We start from the raw sequence: 27837 nt of genomic DNA, 5'->3' as shown, positions 1-27837 counted from the left end.
GTGCTGTCGTTGAATTTATATGGTTTATAAAAGCTGTTAAAAATGCGCTCGTTAAAATCATTTCCATAAAAAAAATGGCGATTGAAACGTGACAGTGGATTTACTAAACGCATTTACGTCCTCGCAAATCGTGCCGCGGAATTGAGAAGTAGCGAGCAAGGAGAGTTAAGGGGAGAGGAAGGGGAGAGGAAGGGGAGTTAAGAATGACCCAGACTGGGGTGGCCAGGAAGTGACCACCTGGACATACGTTCGGTTGACCGGTCGAACGGGTTTGTGATAAAAATTCTCCGGAAAAATTGCAGCCGTACGCGCGCATTCGAAAAACCGGTTCCCATAATGCCAAAACGGGGTTCGCTGACCGTTGGTCTATTCTGAAGGGTTGCCCACGGCGAGGGTTGCGTAAGAAAGGGTCAGGTCACGATAAATAATCGCGAGTTACCGGCTAAGAACCGGAGGTTTTCCCACGAAACGTCTTTGCCGAACTTCTTTGGACGACTCGAAGACGGATACAATAACCACAATTGCATTACGGCTATGTCAGAGTATTAATTAATTTCTACTAAAATAAAAAAGACCTCTCTATTCTTCCTATTTCTTTCTACATATCTGTAAAAAATTATTCTTAGAAATCAGCCCTTAAAATTAAGCACACTTATTTACGATAAAGGGACGGGCAGTGAGGCGAGATGGTAGGTCTAGCTGATTCAAATTGGTAACTCTAGAAGATCAAGATGAAAAACGAGCCGAACGCCCCTTAGCCCGCCCTCCGTGGTCCTTCACTCACCTCCCACCCTCGTCCTTGCTGGTTAGTACCTCGACAGAGCTGTGCACGGCCTGAAACATCACCGCCACCCTCTTTGAAACAGCCCTCGCGAGGCTACGCTCCTGTTTTAATATTAATGGAAAGGCTGATGGGAAACCTGAAAGGAAGGAAATTGAAGGAAAATAAAAGGAGCGGCGTCTCGACGCGCGCCACCAACACACCGAAAGCTTAGGCATCGCTCGTGTATTGAAAATTCCTTCGGATATTCTTTCACACCGGCCAAGATCGTACGGATTGCGGAATAATTTCGCCGTCTCGCACCACGAGCCTGTCAAATATTTTGGCATCCTTCCAACTTGACAGGAGAAACAAAAACGCGAAAAAAAAATCTTTTCACGCAGCGAGACTTTTATTCGCTCGAATGAAGAAACGACGAGATGTTTTCACTGAGATTATTGAATGATCAACTTGAAATAATTATAATAAAAAATCATAAAATGATAATGAGCGTGAACTTATAATAATAAGATAATATTATAATATTCCTTAAAATCATGATAAAAATGATATGAAGGAGAATAGGGCAATGCACCTCACCTTTGGATGAAAACAATGTTAACGAAGTAAGTGCGAAGTTGACTGATTATGAGAACAACGTGACGCGCGGATGAGCGATGATTTTATGTTCCACTCTGTCATTTGCGTTACATGTTTTCGTTTCATTTGGCCAAGCGAAGGTGTCAACGGTGTTTTCTCGGGCGAGCTGAAAGTGTTTTCGCCAATTCGATGCGGTATTTGTTCGTCGATATATACTCGTCACATGCAAACGATAGCGAGTCCGCACTATTGAAGAGATCGTAGTGATACGGCAAGGGATGCTAGGTTGCCACGGTAACCGGATGTGATTGATAACGGAGCATATAATTAATTTTAAATGCACCGAACCAGATGAGTTTCGATCTCGAGAAGTGATCGGGTTCTCTCAAATTCAAAAATTCAAAAATAAAAATTTCAGACAAACACAATTTACAAATATTATTTCAGTGGAGATGACAAACGGAAGAAAGACCAATTGTTAAATAATTTAAAGACACAATTCACTTTCTGATCCAATTTTATTTGCGACCATTCGACACACCTGCTAAAAATCTTTTTTTTCACCATTAATGTAATGCTACTGTACATCGTTATATTTTGATAATTTAATTAAATAATATAATAACTAATTATTTCTAAATTTAATTCAATTGTGAAAATATATCAAGGGATACCTCCATCTCTTTTATCCTTTGTTTTTTTCGTTCAAGTTTAGCGAACGAGCGATTGCGAGTTAGTAGTCAAGTAATGGAGCTATGTAACGTTAATGCATTGAAAAAAAAAAAAAAAAGAAAGAAAAGAAAGATGTGACATATCTGTAATGACTGACGAATACACTGGTCGACACACTTTTCGGTCGGCCGACGCGGTGGCTACGCCAGGATTACTCTCAACAAAGGATTCGCGTCTCCCGGCACGACGTCCTGCGTAATGTGTAGCGTGGTGGCCAGGGGGAGTCAGGAGGGCGCGGGCCATATACGAGGTTTCATGCGAACATATAGGACACACGGAAGGCGGAAGGACCCGCGGCTCGTCTCCAGGAGCGGCTTTCGTCCTTTTATCTCGAACAGCGAGGCCGCTCTCTCGCGCCGGGCAAGCCGGGCGTCTTGGAGCGGGCGTCTCCTGGACGACGCCTCGGATCAATACCGACGCCCAGCGTCTCATTGGCCCCTTCTCTTAGGTGCTGTGGAAAATCGCCCCGGAGATGACGGCCAGGAAGAGGCAGGAGGGCGACGGAGGAGGAGCGGGTGGGCCGAGGGGTGAGATACAGCCGAGCGGACCTTCCTTCCTTCCTTCCTCCATCCTTCCACAGCCTCCGGCCATTCTTTGTAGCTCCTTTCGGTCTTCGTTTTCTCGTTTCAGTTGTTCGTTTCTCCGTCTCGATGTCGTCGTGCGACTTCTTTGCACTCACAATACGTATCGATGCGATTCGACTTTATATATATATATATATATATATATATATATATATATATATATATATATATCACGTTGAATTATTGTACATGTAACGCTTGCATCTGCAATCAGTAAATTCATATGAAATTATTGTCTTCTCCTTATCATTTATTTTTTAATTAAGATAAACAATTTTCACATGATGTTAACAAATTTATTTATATTTCAGATAACTTTACTATCTATATTATTATACATTTAAGATATTAATATTTAAAATATTATTATCAATTGGATGTATTTTTTTTAAATATTTTTAAATAATTCATGATACATATACTCGAATAATTTACGTTTGACTTATCACATGCATCATAAAGTTTCGAATATAATCAAGAATTTTATTTCGCGATCTTCTTTCTTTGAGTTTTTATTTTTATTTATTTTTTTTTTTCGATGTACCTGTGGAAATGATGAATGTCAGCAACAAAAAGTTTTACGTAAATTCCCAATAATAGAGTTTATTTCATGCTCTACTCCGTTATGAAGTCCGGCCATTCTTTACCATTCTCTCCAGCCTGCCTATCTTCCAACCTGCGAGTCTGTCTCAGAAACATCCACAATAGCGACAAACGCGCGTGCTTGCATCACGAAGGATGCGAGGAAAATGGCTCGATATACCGGGATATAAATTCCTTGTTATAGAGGATGCAAATCGAGGCTGCGTCTGAAACATTCATAATTGAAAGGTTTCTCATCCTCGCGGTGCATTAAATGGCCTTTTTGTGCGCGTCTCACACGATTTAATATTTTATTTGTATCAATTACACTGTGTTCAGTTTCTTCGAAATATAATTGTTTCAATGAAGTAAGCTTTATGAGGTAACAAATTACATAAGTCGTATTTATTAAAAGACAACTGTTTTTGATACGCCACGACGAGTTTAGAATAGAATCTTTTGCAAAGGACAATTAAGTAAAATATAGAATCTTTTAATTATCAAGTAAGTCTTTGAAAAGTAATATGCAATTATTTAATGTTAATTAGATATTAATATATACAATTTATAAATCTATACATTTTAGCTCGTACCCGATTTTTTTATTTCTATCGTCAATTTTATTAAAAAATATTAAAAAGAAAAAAATATCAAAAACAATCTTTTAAAGACGCTTCATTTTATAATAAAGATTCGGATATATCGCTCGGACAGGGTAAATCTGAGTACATTTATTTTTCACAAGGTCGGGAAGTGACGTTCGATGGAAACTTCAGCGTTATACACGAAAAGCCGCACGAACTGACCGCCCGTCCGCATGCCGAGGCGTGAGGTCACTTCGGAAAGCCGAGTCGTCGTTTTCGCAAACTTTCAGAGCCATCGAGAGAACCGGCCCGATGGGAAGATCAGGACTGGCGGTGTGCACGCGTGCCGAAGTGATTTTTTACGCTTCGGACCCTCTTTTTTTGTCGACCGACCATCTTCCCACGTTACCTCTCAATCCTCTCACCAGCTACCTTCTCGTCTCCTCTTTATTCTCCGTCTGAAACCTTCGCAGCTAACCTTTTTGCCTCCTGGACCTTTTCCCTCTCTCTCTTCCTCTTTGGATCATCCCTCCTCTCTATCTTCCCTTGTCGTCCCGTATCTACACGCGGAAGGTACGGCACGCGGCACGAGACACATTATTAGCTTAATAACTCCGGGGGACCTTTTTTAATCCCGCCACCGTTCCCGGAGAAGCTGCCTCCGCGGAAGACTTTAATTAAAAAATAAACAAGCGAGCCGGCCGGTAAACGTGCAAGAGATTTAGAGAGCCCTCCGGGGACGGAGAAGGTCCTGGGACATTTGCATTTCGATTTTCGGTCGAGTTCTCGTCCCGGATACATGCCATAGAAGAGCCTGCGTCACCACTCTCTCGGGATCTGCCGAAGAAACAAACCGCAAACGATCGCTAGAAACGCCAGAGATACTTTTTTAAAGTCTCTCTTGCAGAGTTAAAAATATAATTCGATGGAGAAAGAAATGAATCGCTCGTCACAATCGCCGTTGCAGCGTACCCGATCAAAAATTGTCGCCGTGACCGACGCTAATGGCAGCCGTCCGATAAAATAGTAGAGACATAAATAAAAAATCAACCGACGCTTGTATCCGCGTTCTGCCGATAAGCCGGATGGCGCGCGAACAAAAATCTGTACCGTTTAACTGTTCAGCACGCACAAATAATTAAACGGTTAACGAGATTTCATGGACGGAGGCGTGCGGTTCGCGCGCGGCCGTCCACCGTCGATTCGCGATATATTCGCCAAACATTTACGACGCGCGGTTTACCTTTTATTCCGGAGAATCGACATCGATTATCCGAATGTATAATTATCATTTAACAGATCGGCCGGCAAGGTGCGCGCTTTTTCATGCCGCACCGCAAATAAATCAGCGTTAACTAGAAAATAAATATTTTAAATCGTTAATCGTTCGTGCACTATGTCAACTTGCCTGTCAAGTAATAAATAAATATGTTAACGTGATAGAGCCGAATTATGCAGTGTTTATATCGAAATACTGCGGGAAGAACACGAGCGTACAATCGAGCTCTATCAGTTGACTTTATCGGACGCTTAATGGAAAAATATTGCGCAAAAGTATGTACATTGGTAAAATAATATTTCAATATAAATTACAACTTTTGCGCGTGTTAAATAAATGTAATCTGACTATTTTTCTGTTGCTATCTCTGAAAGCAACCGGTTGTGAAAACAATCTGATGATGATTCGATGTTCCATGTGACGCACTCTCGATCAAGTTTTAATAGAGTAGTGCTTATGAAACGGTGGATCTACAAATAAAAATAAAAAAAGGCATATTGTACGTGATCATCTAGTGCACGTTGCAGCATTTTCTACTCGCACTGTTATTTGCCGTGTTTCCGGTAGGTCCCACCGAAATGTCGTAGACTTTACCTGCAGATTACGAACGACCAATCGTGGCCTAGCTGGCGAAGACCGGTAAGGTGTCCGGCCGCTTATTTTTCCTCAGGGGATGAGACTTGGAGGTAGGGATAAGTCGTGGGGGTGGGAGGGTGTATGGGATGGCCAGCCTTGGGCGAAAGAGGGGAAAAGGCGGGAAAGTGGGGTAAAATAGGCCGCCGAGTGGGGACGAGGAGGACGACACTTAGATGGTAAATCGTGGAGAAGGGGCGAAACGAGCGACGGAGGGCGAGGGGGGCCAGAACGAGGGGATGGGCACCCTGATAGGCGTCCGAGCGACAGAGTCTACACTTCGTTAACCCATTGCAATGTTATTTAATTTGCAGAGTACACGGCGGCGAGACTCTGCCTCGGGTAATTTTGAATTTTCAACGAACGAGATGGATGTTAAGACAGCGGCGCGACTAGCTTTGTGTTGACGCACTTCGAACGGATCGGATCTTCGAATCTTCGCGAAACGAAGCAAGAGCAGGAAGATAGAAAATATTCGGTATTGATTAATTAGTCAAAAGTCATAATTAGCAAACAATATCCAATTATTATTTATTGCATAATCTCATCAAATCTTATTATCTTCTTTTTATCTCAACAAGGAGTCGAGTTATTTCTAACTTGTATGAGAAAAAGAAATTTATGCACTTTACGAAATTGCAACTTGTTTCGAAGGGTAGCATAACAAAACGCTAGAAAAAAACCCAGCCACCCTTCAAAACCGTGACACCCGTGAACTTGTTTTTCAGCCATGAAAACTGATCAAGTCAAAAAAACCACAACCTGCGAGGGGGAAAACCACTGCGACCCTTTAACCGCTTTTTTTTCTTCCTAACTAACCCCTAATCATAAGACTCTTACTGACTTTTTGACTAGGACATCTTTTTTACAAGCTGCTTTGACGGGTCATCGTTTGAAGCAGTAACGGGGACACAGCGGTATCGAAACATGAGATAAAAAAGTGCTCACCCTCGTCGCTGTGGGGTGATGCTGATGACAGGTTCGTGTTTATATTTATATGCGCGCGCGATACCAGACGATGATGATTTATCTGCGCGAGCGCACACGCTCGACTGCAATGTTAGGTAAATATGAGATCTCGCCGTTTGCCTGATGACTGATGATAGTAAAAACTCGTTCGCAACGCAAATCCCGTTGCATTGTTGTGCAAAATCCGTACGCTATATCCGGCACAACGACGACGATTTCGCGCAAGCTTAATGTCATGCAAAATTCTGCGATATTAACAGGACAACACTGTCAATTCACTATCATTTTACGCTCTATAAAGATACCGTTTTTTTTATTTATTTTTATTTTTTATTTATTGTGATCGAACTATTTTCGCTATGGTCAATATCATTTAAGTTTGATCAAGTTTTAACTCTAATTACGTAAAATACACAATAAAATCGAACGATTAATATATTTTTTTCCAGGATAAAACTTATTTAACATAATAATTGAATATTGAACTGACTTAAATATTATTATTATTAATCCAAGACATTGTTAAATTATGACTGAAATAGTATCGTAGAACGAGAGAGAAAAGATAGTTGAGAAATGAACCATTTGGAATCGTAATGGGATTCGATTTCAAAGTGTGTCAACTGTTGGTAGAAAAAGCTCTATCGGTTATCGTGATGTCTGCAAAACATCGTCGATAACAGAGACCGCTCCTGGTTTGTGTCTGAACTGAGGTCGTTCGATCTCTGCCCCCAACCCACCCACGTTCATCTCTCATGGCCTTTCAAGCCTCTCTTGCACGCAAAATCCTTTTCACGATCCGCCACTCGATATCCTCTACGCCACGCACTCGGCCATAAATTCAGCTCCATAAATTTTGCAAAAATATTTTTCTTTCCCTCTCTCCGAGGAGGAAGATCTTCGACGCGTCGCAAGCCTAAACGTTTCGAAACACCATGAATAATCGAAACGCTAACAAGCATCATTCAAAGGAACAAAGGTCTGCAGAAGTCAATTACGTGACAACGGTTAAATTGTCAGGACGCTCTTGTTGTGCTCGCCGGTGTTAAAGTCGTCGAGCAAACATAGAGATTGATCGAAGGAAACCAGCCGAAAACAATACAATCGAGCTGCTCGTTTTGAAGGATCTCCCCTATGCAGCGAAACTGCACTTTTTAACTTTACATGCAAGAGGTATGGTCAGTTCGACGAGTTATTTTCATCAAGGTCGGCATTCTCTCTTTCTCTCCTCTCTCTCTCTCTCTCTCTCCCCCCCCCTCGTTCCTTTTCTCCTCTCTTCCTCCCTTCTCTCCCTCATGTCTTATATTCTCTCTTCTTCTTCTTCCTTTGGATGGTGCAACCTATCATCCCTCTCCCGGGAACTCTTTTAGATGCTCTTTTAGATGCATCCACACACGAGATTCGGGGAGAAGGGGGCTTACTTCTTTTCGTTTACGATCTTCTCGTCGCTTTGAAAATCCGACTATGTCTGGCCTGCAACTTACGTCAGAGATGAACGATGATTCCCGCCGTCAATAGAAGAGAAACAAGACTACGAGAAGTTCTTCGTATAAACGCGATTTTAACTATAAAATTAGACAAATAATTTATAGTTCATTATATTTTATTAAAAATTAATTTTTATGCCATCAGTAATAGTAAGGTACAAATTATTCCAAAAAAATTCCTGTATTATATGAATTCAAGATTCTTCTACTTTTTGAAAAAAAAAAAAAAAAAAAAAAAAGAAATAACATTTTTTTCACATTTAATTACATTTATCTACCTCCCGCCGTATTCGAGAAAATTATTTTATGCTATTTTATGTTCGACTTATCGGGAGTTATACTTTATTAGAAAGCAGATGTGCACGGTGCGCGTCACACGAAAGTTGTCAACGTTAAACGTAAAGTCCACCATTAAGATAAGTGGCCTCTCGTTCGAGCGGATAAGTCGCTGCGGGTATTCGGCCGCGTACAAAGCCGCCTTTCGTTTTTATTATGCGCGAAAGTGTTTCGTCGTCGTATTATCGTCGGAAGTGTATTAAACGCGTAACGCATCGCGCGCTCGCAAAGATCGTATCTTCGATCCGGTCGCGATATCGATATCATTACCGTCACTACGAGCCGCATATTTCGCTCGTCGCGGGAAGATACGCTTGCACGATAGCGCGATGTCATTATCGCGGGGATCTTCGGGACCGCCGTCGCATTGTAATCCGTAATAAAGCTATCCCATGCTCTTTATACCGCACGTCGCACGCGGTATCTCCCGGTATCGTACGCGGTTCGCGTTTCTCAGGCCCACGGGAGATACGAGAGAATTCATTCGTCCGTCCGCGCGCGCCTCCGTCCCCACTCCGCTTCTTTTTTTCCCTCTTTGTTTTTCCTAGACACATCCTACTCCCTAGGTCCAGAGAGGCTTTCCTCTCCAACCGGTGCTCGCCGTAGGAGCTCGCCATCGCCGCATATTGGCAAAGTCAGTCCCGCCAATTTTAGATGCTTTGCCTCTTTTTTTTTCCTACTGCCTCTTCTCAACCGCGCCTCTCCTCCTCCTATTTCTTCTTCTTCTTCTTCTTCTTCTTCTTCTTCTTCTTCCTCTTCTTCCTCTCTTCCTTGCCTTCTTCCCCACGTTCTACCTTATTTCATCCTCCTCGTCGGACACCGCCTGCGTAGAGCTGCCATTTTATTTTTGCGAGAGTCCGCGCGCTATTTTTAGTTGTTCTAGAAAACCCGCCTCTCCTTTTTCCGGGTCTTGGCAACAGCCGGCCGGGAGTCGATCGCGACGCTCGAACGCGATGCAATTTATTCTCAACTTTAACGCGGCCGCGAAAAATATATTGGGACGAAATATATTCATCACTGCCAAGATGGCGATCAGGCGCCGCTCGATGGATTTTTGACGATCGCGATTCGCGCGCGACGTCGCGATGCCCCCTACCCCCTACCCTCGGCCAAATGAGAAAATGCCAAGAGCTATTTGCCAAACAGTCGACACTGTCCTCCGTAAAATTTTACTAAAATAATATCCGATTAAATCTCCTAATGTGTGCTTCTTTTCTCGCGACCGTTTATTTGCATACCAAACGCGTTACAGCTCATCTTCTTGAACCTCTACCTCGCACGTCACCGCATTCACTATCACTTCACGTCATCGGCGACTCGATCGCCAGCATGATTCCTCAACTCTTTCCATTTCGAATTAATTGCGCCTCCCGAGGAAGTCGCCGCTGACCTTTTCGGGTTTTAATCCATACTCGGAGAACGTATAGCGTATAACGGCGCACCGCCGTTCACCGCCCAATAATAGCAATGATCTCAACTAATAAACTTCGTTAAAACTATTATTTCGTGGTGTCTGGTCGTGGATATAAAATTCGCCGTGCCGTACAGCGCGGGTCGGAAATAGTCGCCAGTCATCGCTTGAAATACAATTTAATCATATGCGAGTGCATACGACGGTTAAGATAAAAACCGCGCGTTAGGATCGGGGCGTTGTTTGTAACAATATATTTCGTCGGTCGCAGCGAAATATTTTCATTGCCGACTAATTCGGTCGCGGCACGCTGGTTCTGCGTCGCGTGTAAACTCGATTATTTACGCTCCGGCGACGTACAATTTTAAGTTCATGCAACAATAAACACGTAAGGGAAACGTGGAATATTTTTATCCATTAAATCTGCGTTAGATTGGCGATATATCTGTGGCCGAACATTCATGCGAGACGGAAAAATATTACAGCGATTCTATAATTCGCGAATATTGGCATAGAATTAGAATTTCAATGCGACAGTCAACCTTTGTGTATTGAATAAATACTATTGACTTAATAGCCGCAATTCATTACGTTAATCAAATATTTTTTTTTTATGGCGCTTTTATTGTCGCATTCTTTCAATTGTTAATCGACGCTAAGTACTCCGTACTTCCTGTCTATCGACAAGGAGAGAGGATGAAAAATTTTAGCTTTTAGCAAAGGAAACGAATGCTTAATCGAGCGCGTTGGACCGCGTGCGGTTTAACGGAACGCGGAAATAAGCGGACGAGGCATACGAGCGCGGCGAGATAATGTTCAGTCCCATCAGAATTGTGTGTGAGTATTGATCGCGTTTCCTAGTAAATATATAGTTTCATCTAGCGCGTCCTAGTGCGTCCTAGTCGATAAATATGGCCGGTGTGTGTCCGGCATGTACCCCGCGCGGTAGTCGCCGAAAGTGTGCCTTTTCTTTCTTCTTCGCGCGTCGAACGCGAACGCGAAGGGGTTCGAGAGAGCGAGCGCGAGGGTCGACGACCCCGCGGAAAATCGATCAACTGGAGATCGGAAAGGACGAGGGCCAGCGCGTATAAAGTCCGCCGTCGGTGCATGGCGAGTGCACCGATACGATGCGTCGCGTTGCGGACAAAGCTCGCGCACGTCGATAAATTTACATGGCGTCTCTCTCTTTCTCGCGAAAGAAACGGACCCGTCGAGAAGAACCCTCGTAGAGAGAGAGAGAGAGAGAGAGAGAGAGAGAGAAAGAGAGAGAGAGAGGGGGGGGGGAGGTACGCAATCTTGTATCTCTCTGATTGATTCGTGAGGCCGAGAGTGATCCGAAAGCTCTCTTTTGGCATGCGATTCGCTCTCGTCGTAGGCGGGCGCGCTTCTGTTCAGCACGCGCTCGTAAAGGATCACGCGACAATAAAACGCGAGACACGGACTCGCTCCTGGACAAGGGGAATATTTAAACAATTAAAAATGCGTTTAATTGAGCACCCGCGCTCCCGCGCGCGCGAATTACGACCGGAGCCTCCGGAGCGTCACATCACGTCACGGTGAGCTCGTCCGACGATAATGACGGGATTCGAACGGCTGCTGCCATCGCGGCGCGCGATCGTTTCGACGCCCTCGCGTTCCTCGCGCGAGAAATCATCGAGTGCCCTTCGAGCGAGCGCTTCGTCGTGAGTGTTCGCGTTGGCGTCAACGCGGCCTCCTTCGCGAGACGCGGAGACGAGATCCAGAGAGATACTTTGAACGAAAAGGGTGCTCTTTTTTCGCGGGGGTTTCCGCTTGTATAAACGCTGGGTAATACGCTGGGTTCGAAACGACGTTGCTTTTCGCGTTCGCGTATTTTCGGATGATTTTCCCCTCGACACGGCGCGAGAGCCGCGCGAGAAAGAGAGAAGCCCCTTCTCACCCTCCCTCGTCCCCGGTAGCCGCCTCCCCCAAACCACTAGCACTCGCGCGTGTTCCCGCGAAACGACGGAGGGAAACGGACCGGCGTTTAATGTAAATCGCCACGCACGGCTTATACGCGGGCGGAAAGAGCGCGCGAGACCGAAAGCCGAAGTATGAGCGGAGAGGAGAGAGAAAGAGCGTAGCGCGCGCAAAAGAGAGAACGAAGAGAAAGAGAAGGATGGCGTGTGGAAAGAGCGATGGAGTTACAGCACGGCTAGGTAGAGAGCGAGGTAGCGATCGGGGGAGGGGGAGAGAGAGAGAGAGAGCGGAAGCGGGGTCGGAGGACGGTGGAGGAGGCAAAGGACGAGGAGACAGTGGAGAACGCGGCGGGTGGAAACATACATATGTATAGGTAAATGTGTACCTACGCCCGCATCTCTCTCGCGTGCTCTCCCTCTCGCTCTCCCTCTTCCGACCGGACCTCTTTCACTCACCGCGCACCCCCCCCCCCTCTGCGCGCCCACCCTCCCGCATCGGTCCTTCGTTCCTCTCGTTCTCACTCGCGAGATGCTCATTCTCGTCGCTCTCACGCGATCCCGCGCGATCTCTCTTCCAACCGCTCTCGCTCTCGCTCGCGCCATCCCGCTTTCTCCCACGGCGTGCCTTCGCTCTCGTCGCTCGCATGCTTTTTTTCCCCCTCCCCCGTATCTTCTTTTTTTTTCCTCAGCACGCCCCCGAGCCGTCGAGTGATTTTTATAATCTGCTACTTGTTGCGCCACACACTACCGGCCGTCGCCACCGCCGTTGCCGCCACCGCTGTGTGTCCGGTGTGCGGCCCACCCGGAAAAACCGGAAAATAGAGGAAAACAAAAGCGGCCGGCGTGGCGCGCCGCGCATCCTGCGGGGTGGTGCGTTCGAACGGCGTTGGCGGTAACGGGACGGCGATGCGGGGGCCGAAGGGGGGGGTGGCCGTTGAGAACGGTCAGCGGGGAATGGTGGGACGACGGCGGCGGGGGCGGCCTGTAAAAAAAAGAAAAAGGCACCGCGGGACTAGCAGCCCGACGCGACGGATCATCCGCGCGAGCGCGTGTGCGCTCCTATCCCGCGCGGCAGCTGAAAATTATTTTTCAGCAATCTCCATGCCCGTCGGGAATTCGCATCGGATATGCGAATATCGAATGCGCGTTCCTTTCGCCGGCGGACGTTATCGATTGATATTTTTCCCGCGAACGCCGGCCGCGGCAGATCCCAGCGCGAGCGCGGAATTCGCCCCGCGTTCTCTTTAATTAATTTATCGCCGTAATTATTTTCCGCGCTACAAACGGCGCGCATGCCAATGTAACTAAATTTGAAAAAAAAAACCGATATTTTATTTTATTCAAAAGCCAATTCACTTTTGGTATACATATAATAATTCGTTCCCTACAACAATACTGTTGTTACGATTTTTTTCCTCATTATTAAAAATTTTATAGTAACTGAAGAAAGAGACTTCTTCCTTTTATCGAGAACCACAGATCTTTGAACAACAATCTTGAATAATACACGACGAAATAATACGATTCGTCATTTGACTCTGGTTTTAGTTCGGAGTGTCGAACGGATTAACAGCGAATTTCGCACGATGCAGTGAGACAATTTCGTTTCCCCTGCACTCTCGAGATCACCAACGCGAGTTGCAACGTGCACGATCGATCGTGCGGAGGAGGAGAGGACGATGAAGAGGAGAAAGAGGAGGAGAAGAGAATGTGGCACTTCGCACCATATCGCACCGAGTTGCATTGGTCATTCTCCGAAATGCGCCTAAACATTTTCGCGCGCTGCTTTTTCTGTTGATTAACATAGGGCAATGTTGCAGGCGGAACAATACCGGCGTCAAACAACAAAGCGCAATTAAAAACGGTTATCGAAAATCGGACCTCATGGATTGTATTTTGTGGCGAACAAAAGTATTGGATTTTTTATAACGCGATCAAACGCTCGCAAATGATTGCAATACGATGGTGCGCGAGGGAGCGCAGGAGGAGAGCGAGGTTAATAATGAAGCTCGCCGTTTTGTTGGCTTGCAACCGCGTCGCGTGGTTTCTACCTCCCTCGCTCTGGATCGATTCCGATCTGATAAATCATTCAGTCGGATGGAAAAAACAACGGTTTCGGCCGTTGCTCCATCGTCGCTGTATTGCTGTAGCTTTTTCTTCGTCAGAGGGTCCCTCTCTCTCTCTCTCTCTCTCTCTCTCTCTCTCTCTCTCTCTCTCTCTCTCTCTCTCTCTCTCTCTTTCTCTCCCTCTCAGCGCCGATGGAACGCAGAATCAAAGCCGAAGTCCATGGTACTCTTCGCGCAAAATGGCTCCCTCCTTTTCAGGAATTATCGTGATGTAGGAAGTTTCTTGCGGGCGGCAGAAGGATGAGAGGAGGACAGAGAGAGAGGCAGAAAGAGGGAAGAAGGGAAAGAGAGAAGGTAAGTGAGACAAGCCGCGGGTGCGGAGGCGCGCAACGGCAACGACGGCGGCGGCGGCGGCGGCGGCGGCGGCGGCGGCGGCCGCTGTCGGCCGAAAGTTTAAAATAGAATATCTCGCGAGTAACTTTCATCGGTCGTCAAAAAATCGCACAGTGTCGTACCTAGCGGGGGTCCATATACCCGACTGCTCTCCTCCCTGCATCCTCCTTCGCCTCTTCCTCCTCGGCCTCCTCCTCTCCTCTTCCTCTTCCACCCACCGCGACGAGGACCGAGGAAAGACGGCGGAAAGAGAAACGCCGGAGAGCAGCCCTCTCCATACCGTCTATAGTGCTACGGGATAGGCTATGCTCCGACATGGAAACACAGAGCGATACACATACACACGTGGTACACACGTGTGACACACACACGTACTCGCGGATCATATGCGGAGCGGCGCATCGGTGGCGCGGGCGGGCGGGCGGGCGGGCGTACGGAGAACACCGGGCGAGAGAATTCAACGGCGGTAACTCTCTCGCGAGTATATCGGGATATTTTAGCTTTTCGCTTTTCCAAATCGCACGCGTGGTACTCGTTAGCGTAAGCTGTGCGAAATTACTGACGTGGGTGGCCCGTCGAGTAGTCCGCGGGGAGAGTTTCCCGCATTTCGTCTGTACGCTAATCGCGCCGGAATTGCGCGTATACGTTGGACTCCACGCGGCCGGGGAATCTTCCTGTTTATACGCGAAATCCGCTGACCCGTTTCTGCACGCCGCGCCGTTACAATTCGCCCGCGGGTGACATCACGTAGGAAGCAATAATCATGATAACGAGAACATGAATGGAGATTTTTAATTACCTCCCACGCTGCAACTTTTTCCTCTCTTCTCTGACGCTAATAACCATTTCTTTTTATATAATCTGGAGAAAAGGACGATCGCACGGAGCGCTACCATAAAATAGTCAAAATTGTGTCATCTTTCTCGTACAATTTCTTTGTTTTCCGAGAGGAGGGGGAGGGGATGACGGAGGCGTAGGTTTACTCTGACCGCGACTCAAAGACACGGTTGGTGCCCCGGTCTCCGCGCCAGTGAATGACGTAGCATAGGTACCCCCGTGTCCGCCGATCTGCTCTCTCGCCCGCGCTCTCACTAGCTCGCGTTAGCCTGCCTAGAGATCGCGCGAGTAGAATACACACGCTCACGACTGTCGGAGGCGCATGCGCCCGTATCGCCGCGGGCCGCGACTCGACTCGACTCGACTCGGCTCGGCTCCGCCGACTCCGGCTCCGGCTGCTTCTCGGCTCTCCGCGGCTCTCGCCCTCCCCGCCAAGGTGCATGCATGCATTCTATGCGGCGTGCACCGCATTAGATGCATTTCTAAGTCGCGCCGCAATAAATCGCAGAAATATCGAAGTCGAGGCACCGCGAGTACGGTCCGCGCGCGTCCCCGAAAGAGCTCGCGAGCTGTGCGATCAACCGATACCGTCTCGCGCGCGCGCGCGCGCGCGATACCGATCGCCGAAAGGGAGGAACAGCCCGGAGAGGGAGAAGAGAGAAAGAGAGAGAGAGAGAGAGAGAGAGAGAGAGAGAGAGAGATAAGGAGGGAGAGAAAAAAAAAGAGAGTGACAAGAGACAAAGGAAAAAGAAAAAGAGAGAGAGAGAGAGAGAGATACAGAGAGGAAGTGGAGGAGGTGGAGCAGGAGAGATCGCGCGGTGATAAAGATCGAAAGATATATAGACGATTTCAGTGACGCGCTCCCGCGCAACAGGAGAAGCCTGCTTCTCTCTCTCTCTCGAAGGCGCATCGGAACATCCGCGATTGAAAAATCGCACGGCACCGAGGATCGCAAAAGAGGGCCCGCTTCCGAAAGGAGGGGCTATCAGCCAGTTGGCCCGCATCCGCTCGGAATACTCGTCTACTCGGAGTCGTCTTCGACATCAGTGGCAGTGTGTGAGTGCGTTTACGCGAATTATCATACCGGTCGTTGCGCGTGCACGCTCTCGTACGCACGTATACGCACGTGCGAATTGCGCCGAAGTCGTTCGGGAACACCCGGTAAATCCCTCCTATTTTCCCAAGGATTCAGGTGGGGAGACGATTCAGTGAGAAAATCGGATTTTCGGCAAAATCTCGGCGTTGCCGGGAGGATCGATTTCTTGCCTGGAAGAAAATCTGCTATCCTCGTGAGAGGCACATTGAAAGGCACGCCTCGATGCCTCGATCACCGAATCATCTCGAATTTGAATATCATCGGATCGCAGGGATATACGCAGGATCTCGATGCGCCGTGTGTAACGGGTGTACCGAGAATTAATACACGCGAAACGAGATCGACTCGCATGCGCCGAGCCTTCGACAATTTGCATCCGGTTGGCGTTGCGAATCGCCGACGTGCCGCAATTGCGTCGTCGCGCTTATTCAATTCTCCCAAGACGGGAATGATGCACGAATAAAGAATCGACGGTCTCGCCGCATCCAGAAACAAACTCGGCGGTGGACGAATGATCCGATAGAATTTCTTGGTGGATCGATAAGAAAAGAGAGGGTTCCGCGACAAAGGGACGAATTTATTTAGAAACGTTGATTAACGAGATGCGAGTGTGAATAGCATCGAAAGGCGCGCAAAGATCGTTCGGAAGCCTCGGAAAACTCGCGCACGATCGCTATCACGCCATCGATCTCGCGATCTATAGTGCACGCCCCCTACGGTCGCAAACACTCGTGGAAAATCGATTTACGCTCGATCGTGGGAAGCGCGTTAGCGGTGTCGTTCGTTTGCGGCGCGAGGAAGTCCGAATTTCGCGCGCGATCTCGCGATAAGTGTCGTCTTCGGCGTGGCATCGAGCATCGATAATCGCGAACAAAACGCGCGATCGGCGCGTGTATTCTCTCGTGTCGACGCGACGCGAGAGAGAAGACGCAGGAGAGATCCACAAGATCGATCCGCGTCGCGCGTCGATCGTGATCCACGCGCAAAGTCCGCCGGAGAGGAACGCACGTGCGCGCGCGCGCGCGCGCGGGCGGGCGGGCGGGCGGGCGGGCGGGAGCGCGGATTCGATCGATCGGGAGAGTGATCGCGATGCGCGAGATCGGTGGTGTACGGTGAGACACGGGAATCGCGAAGCCGAGGGGGAAAGTGGGTGACGCGCGGGGAAAAGAGATTCATCGGATGAACTGGAGAAACAGAGGACTGCGCCGAGTGAAAGAGGATGCCGATGACGACAACGACGACGACGAGAACGACGACGACGAGGATGACGATCACGAGGGAATCTTAAACTTGGTGGACTTGCGGAATTTCGATTGTTGTTTCTTGCGAAGGTAGGGACGGAGAGAGGCCATCGCACACGCTTAAATCAAATGAGTATAGAACGCTCTTAATATATCTGCGGCACGCCGAAGGAGACGCTCGCGTGAGACGAAGTTGAGACTTGAGGCAATCCTTTTTTTACAATTTTCTCAATCTAAAGGAATTCTATGGAAACGTGTAATATTGATAAAAATTTTTAATCTAAATTTAATAGAGAATGTAAATTGAATTATTGAGACGTAAGAATTGGGCAACTCAGTTATCGAATCAACAATGAAATAATTATTACAATTAATTATAATTACTACAGTTATTTAAATTTATATAACGTGTATTAGATTAGTTTGAAGAGTTGTAACAGAGGCGAGATACATATTCTGTACATGTGTGCTTTACGCTTGAATAATAATTCTTAACGAATACACGCGTCATTCTATCTGTCGCAGATCGAATTTGCAATTTACAAAAAAGTGACTTCGAATCGCCGGTGTCTCGCTTCGTTGGATTCTTTCATGCTCGACCTTATAACAAACATTAATGTTGCTTGCTTGCAGAAACTCTGCCGGGTACGCTTTAGATGCAAAACTACTAACAAAAATCGAAAGACGGTGGCGGGAATAACGGGGAAATGATAATTGGCAAGATTTTCGTCCGTCGAAAATTTTTCTCATAATCTCCCCGTTTTTCATTTCTTTCCGCTCAAATTCGCTTTGAACCCTACTGTCGCTATCGGGCTATCGTTGCTGTTGCCGCTGCTAATACTGCTGCTGTTCTGCCGCCCCGGCTTCCTCGACGAACATGCCGAGAGTGTCGACGTAGCTACCTCGAAAACCGACGAGGTATCGAGGATCGACCGTAGACAATCCGTGGCAGGGTCGTGCGGAACGATCGATCGAATAGGTGCCAGAGGGAGAACGGGGACGGGGGACAAAGGTGGTGGTGTACGGGGAAATAGCAGGAGGGTTGGTGTGAGGTTTTGGGATGCGGAGGAAGGAGGAGGAGGAGGAGGAAGAGGGCTGGGTGGTGATGGTGGTAGTGATTAGTTGCAGTGTTTTGGAAAACAATGCGCAGAATTTCGACGGCGATAAATAATAAAGGACAAATAAAGTGTATCGGGGTACGGTGAAGTGAACGTGTGTGACAATAAATAACTGCCGACATATGTATTGTACGTTGTGCGCCGAGAATAAAAGCGAGATGAGTTTGAACAAAAAAAAAAAAAAATTCTGCGTCTGCCCGGAAATATCATTCCGCGCGCGTGCTCCTTCTTTGTCGATTCGAGCTTTCTATGAGGAAAAATTGCGGCACAGCGAGAAAATCCCAGTATCGGTTTCAGTGAATAACGAATTATTGGCTTGACTCAATAAATCACTTCGTTCATCAATTCTGCTCTTTCAGAAATTATAATATAGCTATTTCCTCTATTGTATAATGTGTAATTATTACTGCTTTATATTGTATTTAGAATATGAAAATCGTATGTACCGAAAATCCCTTGTAATGGCTAACAGAATGCAGCCGTTTCCCACACAGAATCCAGGAGAAAAACCCTCGCGCTTCCTTTCCCGCTGAAAAGTATAAATAAACGAGTTCGTCCCACAATAGTCTCGACGCGAATCAGCGGCATGAGAACGATGATGTTACAATTACAATAGCGCGTTTCCAGGAGATACATTCACCGACCCTTCCATCGTCCTTTGATTCGATCTTTAAACACAGCCCTTAAACAGGTTCAACCCATCTCGAGATACGTCTGACGGGAGGGAAGACGAAATATAACGCTCGCACGGAACGGAAGAGAGGAGGCCCGCGCGAAAAAATGAAAGAATTCTGGACACGGTGGATCCTCGCCCCTTCTCCGACCCCTCCCCCCCCACCCGTTGCGTATTCGCGAGGACCCCGTGCGAGAGATGGGCCATCCCTCTCCCGGGTACGAAGGGCCCTTCTGCCCCCCTTTTTTAAGGCGGCCAGCTGCGAGGTCAGTTTTCGACGGGCGCGCGGCGCATTAAGATGCTACGCACAAAATTTGTCATCATCGGCCGGTCATCGTCGCGGATTCCACGAAATTAGAAGTTTCGGCGAGTTCAACCTCTCCCCCCCCCCGCGCGAACTCGATGGCGAGAGACGGACGCTGCGGGAAAGAAGGACGAACCGCGGCAAAAGGGAAAAGAGAGAGGAGGCGGGCAACCTCGCAACGTGCGGGCGCGCGAGCACCGGCTGGATCGCTTCTGCAGTGATGAACGCGTGATGGATATTAAATGGACGCACGGTACGCATCGATAGATTAATTCCATTTATACGAGGTGCTGCTGCTGCTGCTGCTTTTGTCCGGGGAGGTTTTAACAGATATATGAGTTATACGCGCGACGTGCGCGCGCCCGATTAAAAATACTCACGAATCGCTTTTCGGCGCTTTGTCATCGCAGATAGAGATATTTGCTCGCGAACGAATATCGGATCGATTTGAAACAAGCTGCTCGATGCATGCGACGTTTCGCCGCGCCGTTCTACGAACGAGCGCCACGTGCTAGATTACTTCGCTCCTCAACGTTCTCCTCGAGTCCTCCGCGTCCTGAATTTACGGTTTTTATCTCAATTTTATTTTATTATTAATTGCATTAAATTTCATTAATCAGCCCTTAAATAAAAAAAAGAGGCACTCTCGTGTATCGCGAGGAGTGGTCCGGGACAAAATGTTCCCGTCATAATTACAAGTGAAACTGTAGAACGTTCATCGGTGTGACGTTAACACGCTCGCGAAATTCCCAATAATGATAAGTTTTAATTTCGCCATTTAAACAACGGGGCTGATGTACCCGTTGGTCATGTCGAAATATATCTCTCTCTCGTTGGTAAAAGTCTCTCTCTCTCTCTCTCTCTCTCTCTCTCTCTCTCTCTCTCTCTCTCTCGCTCGCGTTTTCACCGAAATGATGGCCGAACGAATGTAACGCATATGCATGCACGCACACACACACACGCGTGTGCAACGTCAATCGTACGAATCCGATCGCGCGCGTTTAGCTATAGCTCTTTACTCAAGTGTGATGTATCCCGATGCCAGTGATTTCACGCGCTATCGAAACGGTTTCAAATACTTCTCGGATTCTCTTTCGCTCTATCCACGTCCTCGCTCTCTCACCTATTCGGACTTCTCTCCCTCCCCGCCGCCGCCGCCGCCGCCGCTCCCGAATAATTAATTCGCAAATAGTCTGTGCCCGATGGAAAGTGGACGCGAAGGAAGGACGTGGGAGGGAGGGGGAAAGTTTATCCCGCCGCCCTTCGATCCTTTCGAGCCTTTCGAGGCACGGCCTGACGTTTAATTTCGCTAATTTCTTTTCTCCCGTTCGAATTACTCGCGGTACGACGCTCCGTCCCCGACGTAAGGGTTGGCTCCTGCCATCCCGAGTCACCCTTACATTTTCTTTCTTCTCGAAAGCGCGAGGAGGATCCTCGGCACGAGGGCACGAGGAGAATGGAGAATGGGGCCAGCCTGCCATGAGAATGAGGGCCGGAAAAATAATTACTGCTTGCGCACCGCGAGAAGAATACCCGCTCCGAAATGATGAGCGAGGACAGAAAAAAAAAAAAGAGTTTGGATGATTCTCTTAAAGCGCGTTCTCCTCGCTTTCGTCGTCCTTCGTATAACTATCGCAATTTTAATAACAACATTTTTCTCACGTTTCTCATTTCGATTACAGCGATAAAGAGTTTCTGCCTCTATACACGAATCTCGTGTAACTTGAAAGTAATATAGCAGAAGATGAAATAATGAGACGGACGATGCTACTTTGGGACACAGAGTTGTGATTTTAACTTCTCTCAGTTGAATATAAAAGTTTTGTGAATAATTCACGTCGCAACGTGTATAACGGTGTAAACGAAGTTTCAAGTACGCCGCGTAAAATGATCTTTGCTGCACGGTGAGATAAGGTGCAAAAAGTATGATAATAATTCATCGTATCCTCGATGACGGACACAGCTATTTTCGGCATATAAAACGATAGATTAATATCGGGAAGTGTATATACGCGATAAAAATAGATTGCCTATGAAAAGGTGCGCTAATTTGAGTCGCGTTTGGCATTAAAGTTTTTATCCGATGTTTCATCTATTCATATATACAGATAACGTGATTAAAAAAATATTTAGCCAATTAAATGAATCAAAATGGATAAAATGGAAGAATTGGCTCGACGGTACATAAAATGTTTATAAAGCCACAGAAATTTAATACTTCATGAATTGTTCGATAAAATGCAATGGCAGGCTGTTTGTGTTGTTACAAAATGTAATAGGCAAATAAAATCAATGGAAAATCTAATTATTGAAAAAGGGATTGTTATGCAACAGAATATTGAAAAAAAATTCAGTTTTCAATTTGTCAAAAAAAGGAGGAAAGGGAAGAAGGAGGAGGAGGAGGAAGAGGAGGAGGAGGAGAATCAGACTTTCTTTTACACGAGATTCTATTATCGACTTACGACAGATTGAATCGTCCAATTGCGAGCCGGAAATTAGACCTTTTTCTTTCTTTCCAAAACGAGAAAAAGTTCCTTCTCATTCCTTCTTATCTCTCAGCCACAGAAATTTAAAGTAGCCAGAAAGCCATCGTCCATGATCTGAATAATGAAAATCGCCTCTTGAAACTCGGCCCTCGGACGCAAACGCAAAAAACTAAAAATCATCCGCTTTGATCGATTTGCAACCGTTTGATACGTACAATGTACCTTTTGATTGTATTCAGTTATGAAAAAAGAGTATCCGTCGCACAAAGTCATTTCAATTGCGCTTTATTGATCAAAACAATGGAAGAGCCATGTAACGAATGGAGAAGGACGGTGGCCGTTGCAGAGCGAGAGAGGGAGCCTAAAGAGACAGAGAGAGGGTGCGCGTGAGAGAGAAAAAAGGGAAAGAGCGTGGAAAAGGGACGGGGAAATACAGAGAGGGTGGGTCGCTACTGACGAAAGATGGCGTAAAAATGGAGGGTGAAAAATGTAGAAAGGGCGAGCTCGTGCTACTCGATTCTCTCTCTCTCTCTTTTTCTTTCTCTTTTTAATTCTCTTTTTCTCCTTTTCTCTCTCCGTTTCCTTTTGGGCGTTCCAGTGGGAATACGCCTACCAAAACGCGTTGGAAGATTTCGAAATTTCGCAGGTGGTATCCCCAGGGCCATGCGGCAACTTTTTAAGGCGATTTCCATTAGCGTGCCGAAGAGGGATATTCGTTGTTTAATGCCGCGACTTACAAATGGAAATATCTTAAAAGCATGTCGGTGCCGTCTCGATCCTGAGAAAAGAGATGGATCGACTTTTAAGTGCGCAGTTCCAGCCATTGTTGCTGGTCGTTCAGTCAACGACGACATATATCTTATATTCTCAGATCAAATGCAATTTTCTTATTATGACTTATCACAATTACGCAAATTGTCATTTCCATAAATAACTATCCAGCTCCGTTTTCACTCGTCTGAAATATTAAAGTCGATAAAAGTACAAATCTATGTTTATGTACGCGCTATTTCGACTTGAAGCAACGTCTGTTTTATGACGCGTATACCCCGCGGGTTAATTTCGACTCATCGGTTAATTCGTCGGTGAGATCGACGCGCATTTACGCAGTAACGCTAGAAAAGTCCGCTCGTATCGTTCGGCCAACTTTTCCATCGCAATAGAATATCAAGAGTGAGAAAGAGAAAAAGAGACAGAGACAGAGAGGAGAGAGAGAGAGAGAGAGAGAGAGAGAGAGAGAGAGAGAGAGGGAGAGAGAGGAACAGATGCATGGAAGAGCGGAAGGTCTAATTTTACAGATTTTCTCGCATTCTGAATAATTCAAGGCTGCATCCGGGGGCAGTGAATAGGGTCGGGAGGAGCAGGGACGCAGACGGGGGGGAGGGGGGAGAGGGTGGCGGGTAGGCGGGCACCAAAGTTAAAACAAACATTTTTGCGCGTGCGAGCTTCGGCTATAAAGCTCTGCCCGGCCAAATGCATCGGTCGGCGGTTGCATAACACTCGAGAATAGCCGCGGAAAATGGTGGACCTTCTCTCTCCTACCTTTTTCTTTTTTAGACCGCGCCGAGCGCGACTAGCCGGGCAACGGCGTGGCGCGGCGCGGCATAAGAGCTTCGTTTCGCAACTGATTTGGCCGTTCGAGGACAATCCATCGATCGCGTACGGGCGAACGCGGGAGAGCGTTGTGCCTCCCCGTCCGGGGCAATGGCATTAATTAAATTTCGTTTGCGCGCGTAATTAAAACACGCGTGTATATACAGCCTTCTTTCTCCCTCTTGGCGGATGCGAAACGCGATGTGAATTGATACCGAACGGACGTGGTTCGAATAGTCAAAAAGTACTAGTACGTAAAACAACCAAGTCCTTCGCCAAATACCGCATCTCTTGCGAGAACCAACGAGTATCGCTCTATCTGCATTATTAAAGAAGAGCAAAGCATATATTTAATCCGCGTATCGCGCGAATGCATCTATGCGATTGAGTCAGAATTGGTCGGATGAAGCATTGGATACATTGAAAATCACCGCTGACGGAAGAGAGAGACGGCGAGACGAGCGACACTTGTTCGAGAATCCTGTCTTGGAAAGACGAGAGCAATTAAAATTATTTATTAAAGGGCACCGCCCCAAAATAAATAGAGAGAACTGCGGAAGGACGCTGGTGGAAAGGTGCGATCCGATTAAAATCTAATTTTTCACGGATACTCTCTTAATTAAAACATTAAATTGATTGCGGCGTGAGGTCGTGGCGACGACGGGGTGCTACGAAGAGAGAAGGGGGTGACACTGTCTTCTCAAGGCACGGCGAAGTGACGAGAGAGCAAGCGGGTGCCGGGGGAGGGGGAGGGAGGGGGTTCGTGCTAAAATAAATGAAAATGAAATCAATTATAAAACTGTTTGAGGAGCCTCCGAGGAACAGGCAGTACTCGATAGACGGATGGATGGGTGGATGGATAGATGGACCGGCGGAGGTCGATCTTAAGAGAGAGAGAGAGAGAGAGAGAGAGAGAGAGAGAGAGAGAGAGAGAGAGAGAGGGAGAGGGAGAGAGAGAAAATTTTCTTAATTAAAAATCCACAGACTTTGCTTTCAATTAAAAACAAGCGTATCGCTTTTCCATCGTAGAAATTCACCATATTTCGCTTCTTATATTCACGATATCGTTAATTATACGACGAAACAATTAAAATATCAATAAGAATAGATCAAAATTTTATATACGTAAATATACGTCGTTTTGGGTATTACGCATGTCGGGAAAACAAAATTTATATCGTATATTCTTCTCGCGTTCTTTTCTTCGTAACGAAATAAAAAGCACAGATAAAATTGTCATCAACGAAGCAAAGTTTCCGCGATGACCCTTTCTTCCAAGATAAAAAACGGAGGAGAGAGAAAGAAAGATCAAGAGAGCGTCTCCTCTCTAATCTCCTCGAGGTTCTCGCGTCGCCAAGACGTCTCGTCTCGATTTATGATCCTCCTAAATCTCGTCCTCCCTGTCAGCCTCTCCGCGTGTCGCTCTTTTGTCTCCCGGCGCACTTTTGCACTTTTAAAACTTTCTTCGCCGCGGCGAATTTCATTATAAGAGCACGAGAGTAAGGACTTCTCTCGGGGCCGCTCCTCGCGCGATAAGAAACGCAGCCGAGTTGGCCGGCGTGGTTTACGCCGCGCAGTTTGAAACATCCCTGGATCTCAACCGTATTCTTCCCTTGCGCTCTCCCGGCCCGACTTTACCGCGACTTAATCAGCGACGTGACTTAATAGATAAACAAAGTTAAGTCTCGCGAGCGGTGTGCCAAGAATGCGCCGGCTGTGCCGAGAATCGACGTACGTACGAGATCCGACGATTGACACATACCCCGAGGAATACCACAAGCGCGTCAGTCTGTGCTTCACTGAAAAGAATTCTCTCGCTACACCACGAGCAAACGACGCACAAAACGTCCCGGCTAATTATTACTTTTTGGTAACGGGAGCAGAAACGGCGCGGCGAAATCAGTCCGCTCGCATTCTTCGTAGATATTCGATGGACAATGGCGCCCTTAAGGTCTCTCATTCTCCTTTTTTTCGGCCCCTTTCCGCATCTTTTGTTCCCTTCCCGAAAACAGACACGCGCGCACAAAGGGAGGAGGCCTGAACAATGAGGCCTAGCGACGATGACCTCGGGAGATGAGTGGAAATGGCCGAAATAGTCCGCGACTTACTCAAACGCGCGATCAGTAACTATTGTAACACGTCGGGACACGCTTCGACGATCGAAACGGCCGGATTTCCATGCGATCAGAGGGGGAATATAAAATCACACAAATATCGTCCGCCAAACACAAACTCCATCAATATTCAATTATTTGAAGAACACGGTAATAAATATTTAAAAAATTACAGAATTCCAACTTTCCAAATACGTCGCGTATTAGTATTATGCACGCCACGTTACGCACGTGCATACGCGCGCGCACTTTGATGCATATTATAATTACACTCCTGTATATATAAATAATAAACAATATATACAAATAATTAATTAATTAACTTGCGGATATTTTCATTAATGCATTTCCGTTGAAAGACGGCGCCGACGTGAATCTCCGTAGGAAGACACACGTGTTAGGTGTTTCGGCACGATAATCTTCCGAGATTACACTTTACCTTGTCGATACATTCTGATGCGGGCCACAGCTGCTCTCTCGGGAGATCGCGGCATATGCCGCCGTGATCGGCGACGGCTCGATTCGCCCGGCTCTTCCGATTATCTACGTGTTACGTGCGCGAAGGATGGATATCTCGCCCATACGGAACACTTAATAAACAGATTGTCCTCTCTCGCGCCACGCACCGCGTCTCTACCTAACCACCCGCCCATCTCCGCCTCCCCCCCTTTTTCCTCAACGACAATCTCGCGTCCGGTCCGGTCACGCGAGATTCACGGAAATACCGAAAAATCGTGCGAGAGCGAAACGAGAGAGCCTCCTTCGCGAAAGTGATTCTTGCGATAACGACCTCGCGAGATCTGGGCCACCGCCGCTCATGCTGCCGACCTCGACGAAGGACAAACGGAAGGAATCGCGTGTGGAAAGGCCAAGCCTGTCTATTTCCAGCCGGAGAGCAAGATTAACTTGAAGCACCGTGTGTTTATTAAATCAGGAGGAGACCGAATAGCACGGAATAGCGCGTTAACAAAACGGATCACGATCGAGCTGAAAATTGGAGCATAATAACGCGAACGCGATTGATCGCGTTTGTGAGCGCGATTAATCGCTCGTAAGCTTTCTCTCTCTCTCTCTCTCTCTCTCTCTCTCTCTCTCTCTCATCGGGTAAGCATCAGCTCGGCGAAGGGAACATTGACCTTCGCCGCGGTCGTCCACAGAGGCGGCAGGGAAATATACGGATGGAAATACGAGAGGTGCCGTTCAATGAGGCAGGAACTGAGATTCACGGCTGAATCGGCCGCAAATTGCGGCGAAAAAGGCGAGAGTTGGCCGTGTAACTTTCTTCCTTCTCTGCCGGTCGAGAGGTTGGCTCCGCGATTTTTGTTTTCATTTGATTACCCTTGAGCCGCGAGCCCTTCGCTCCACCCTTCTAGCTACCAAGAGGGTGCGAAGCGGGCGCGTAGCAGTAACGGCGGTTACCGAACGAAACGGGAGAGGGAGGGAGGGAGAGTTGTGACGGGAGCCGTTTCGCGGAACTTTCGCGAAATAACTTTGCGGAGAGCGGCGGGCTCTCTCTCCGCCGTGAGAGATACCCGTTATTTTCTCGAGGTGGGAATCGATAGGGCCACCTACATACGCCGGACGTGCGGCAGCGGTGGTGGCGGTGGTCGTCGACACACTAGGTTGGGTTAGGTTAAGCTCGAGCGCTTAGCCCGATAGCACCAGCGGGTCGGCTGTGATGCGCTAGGTGTTTACATCGCGGAAGGCCACCGCACAACGGGGCGAACGCCCAGGTGCCATGACCTAGGACGAAAAAGGAAGCGCCTAGGAGAGATCGTTTCTCACCGCCCGCCCTCCCCTCGCGCATCCCGCGAACGTCGCCGCTGCCGCTGCCTCTCGCTCGTTTCCTCATCAACGTCGAGGGATTACTTTCTCATTTAGATTTTATCTCGCGTCTACTCACTGCCGTCCTCTCCGCCGCCCGTCGCCCCAACGCGATCTTCTGCTTCTCTTTCAGCTTGTCTCTTATGTTCGCCTCCGACGACCATTTCTCGATTCCTTCTCTCGGCCAGGCTCCTTTGT

General features: G+C 47.3%; 1 long non-coding RNA gene and 1 pseudogene across 3 annotated transcripts; one reads left to right on the top strand and one right to left on the bottom strand.

Annotated features, from left to right (window-relative positions):
• Nucleotides 1-1859: 1859 nt before the first annotated feature.
• On the bottom strand, nucleotides 1860-27837 carry LOC148937642 (uncharacterized). 3 transcript variants are annotated; one of them, XR_016138124.1, is made up of 3 exons: nucleotides 26255-27837; nucleotides 3221-3485; nucleotides 1860-2880 (listed from the first exon to the last, which is right to left on the bottom strand). It is a non-coding gene; the product is annotated as an uncharacterized LOC148937642 (long non-coding RNA). The 3 variants fall into 3 exon arrangements; XR_016138123.1 differs by lacking the exon at nucleotides 26255-27837 and adding an exon at nucleotides 3988-11694; XR_016138122.1 differs by lacking the exon at nucleotides 26255-27837 and having other exon boundaries at nucleotides 3221-3926.
• Nucleotides 15333-19038, top strand: LOC148937643 (uncharacterized; annotated as a pseudogene).

This window comes from Pogonomyrmex barbatus, unplaced genomic scaffold (assembly GCF_055798465.1).
Source record: "Pogonomyrmex barbatus isolate J1 unplaced genomic scaffold, ASM5579846v1 scaffold12, whole genome shotgun sequence".
Taxonomy (NCBI): Eukaryota; Metazoa; Arthropoda; class Insecta; order Hymenoptera; family Formicidae; genus Pogonomyrmex; species Pogonomyrmex barbatus.
This window is presented reverse-complemented; position numbering and strand designations above follow the sequence as displayed.